The sequence below is a fragment of the Gaeumannomyces tritici genome (genome assembly GCF_000145635.1).
Source record: "Gaeumannomyces tritici R3-111a-1 unplaced genomic scaffold supercont2.7, whole genome shotgun sequence".
Classification (NCBI taxonomy): Eukaryota; Fungi; Ascomycota; class Sordariomycetes; order Magnaporthales; family Magnaporthaceae; genus Gaeumannomyces; species Gaeumannomyces tritici.
In genome coordinates, this window is record NW_008804551.1 from 1,621,502 (window position 1) to 1,624,133 (window position 2,632).

The window sequence follows — 2,632 nt, forward strand, 5'->3', positions numbered from 1 at the left end:
AACCGTTAATTTTTTTTTTTAACGGGGAACGTTTTTTAATTGGCTTTTCCGATAATACCACTTTCCGCGCGGTTTTTATGCAATAAATGCACCAATAATTCCTTAACAAAATTTTTGGGGGCCTTTGCAACAATAAGCCCATAACGCGTTTTTTTTCGAAATGGTTGTATTTTACGGTATATTTAATGTGCTTAAAGCAATTACCGTTGTTAACCCTTTTTTTTTTTTGCTTTAATTGCGCATTGCAATTGCTTTATTCCAAAAGGAGCTTTTGGGTAATTTTCGCTTTAAAATTAAAAAGTTTAAAAAAATGGTAAACCATTTTTTCGAATTTTACCCGAAACCGGGCAGCAAGCAAAAGGATAAGGCCAACGAAAAAAGCAAAAAGGTTTTTTATCGAAGTAATCCTGCTTTTCGTAGCCCGACCCCAAAAAAAAGGGAAAATGGTAATAATAATAAAAAAGGTTAAAAAAGTAGTATTAAAACCGCAATAATTCGGGGTTATTCCTTTTATAAAAATGCTTTTATCCACCAAATAATGGGTAAAGGCTAAAGTTAAAATAAAAAGGAAAAATGGATAAAAGAAAAGTGCAGCGCTTTTAAAAGTTGCACGCGTTATAATTAAATGCCGTTTTATTATTTAAAACCGGCATGCTTTATATTTATTAATAAAAAAGGAATTTGCGTTGTGCTTTTATACAAACGTTATACGCTTTTGGTATTTGCTCCGAAATTTTTGGCTGCGTATTAAGCTTGCCAACCCGTTTTTAAAGGAATTGTATAACTTTAAAATAATTTTAAATGTTTTAAACTTGTAAAGCGGGAAGTTTTTGGTAAACCCGTTTGCTGGTATAAAAGCGGTTTTAAAATATACCATATCGAACGTTCCTTTTTAATACTTTTGGCGTAGTTACATATTTATAATATTTACGTGCTTTAAAGCCGTATTAATGCGGGTGCCCTTTTCGATTACTAATTAAATCGTTTGTATGTTATTACAGCAAAATTTCCAAAAAGTATTAATTTTTAAGCGCAGGTTTCGAAAAAGCCTTTGCATAGCGATAATTTTTTTTTCGAGCTTTATAAGCGCCAAAAGCTTTGCTTTTATGGTGGACGTTGTAACGGTAGCTTATTTTTTTGCTTTTTACGCTACGGGCCTTCCGAATAAAAATATAACGTATTTTTTAAACGACCTTTTCGTTTCTTTATCGTCGGCGAAAAAGGCGTTTAAGGCAAAAAGCAAATGGTTGGACCTTAAAACGTTCCCTAACCGGATGCAATAAAATTTTAACCCTTTTAAATACAAAAAGGTATGGTTTGCCGCTTTTAAATGCTTTTTACTTGGGTTTGTAAAGTATTTAAAAAGTTTTGCGCTTGCAAAAGCGACGTTTGGGCGGATAGTAATGGCCGTATAAAGTATAAACGCAACTTTTTTTTGCATGGCCAAAACCTCGGCGGGTATTGCTATTTCCAAATTTTTTTTAAACGTTTGGCTAAGCAAAAGGAAGCGCTTTACGCTTTTATTTTTAAAGTTAAAGGTATTAACGATTTTATTAATATAAAAGTCGTAATGCAAAATTATTATCCGTACTTTTTTATCCTTTACAATTTAAACCCCAAAAAAAACTTTAAATGGTCCTTTTTTTATTTTGTATTTTTTTTTAAAACCGTTTAACATTTTCGTTGTTATTTTTAAATGCGTAATACGGTTAAAAATAATTATATTATTAACGTACAAAAGGAAAAAAACTTTACGTTTTATATTTATAAATAAATAAAGCTTTTCCGTTAACGGGATAAGCCCTAGCTTTTTAAGGGTTTTTTTGAAAGCCAAATATTATAACTTCGGTAAATTCCGTAGCCCGTACAAAGCTTTTTTAAACCGGGCCACGAACCTTTTTTGGTAATACCCAAAAGGGAATTTTACGTAAACGGGTATATGGTTATTGCTAATTTTTGCGTAAAAAAAAGCTTTATTAACGTTAATTTGGTACGCTTTAAAATTAAAATAAGCTATAATTGCTATTATAATTTTAAAGCTTTTAATTGCAAACGTAGCAGCGTAAATCTTTTTTAAACCGTTAGGTTATTAATTACTTTTAGTTACCGCGCGGGATTTATAGTTCGTAACGTAGCCGTTTTCGTCGAATTTGTAAATAAATACCTAAGCAATATCGATAATTTTGCTATTAAACAAATTTTTCCAAATTTTTTTCCAAATTTTTTTTTTAATAATTTGTTAATTTTTTTAAAAGCAAATTGTTTAATTTTTTTTTATGCGGGTGCGTATTAAGCTTTTGCTAAAATTTTGGAATTTATTGTAATTCGTTTCGGTACAACCGTTTGTTTTTTTAAAAATTATTGCGCTTTAATGTTTTTGTTACGGCAATTGCAATTATTTTGTAAACCGGGCAATGGCCGAAATTACTTTTTTTAATTGCCGTTTATTAATTAAGCAAATACGTATCGAAAAAAGCTTGCTAGCTTTCGTTTATTAAATTTATTTTAAAAGCAACGTTTTTAATTTCCGGTTTAAAAGCGTTAAACGTTATTGTTAGGCCGTAATAAAAAATAGCGCTATTAAAGTTATTGCGTTGCTTGCTTTCCTTTTTTTTTTTTTTTTTTTTTTTTT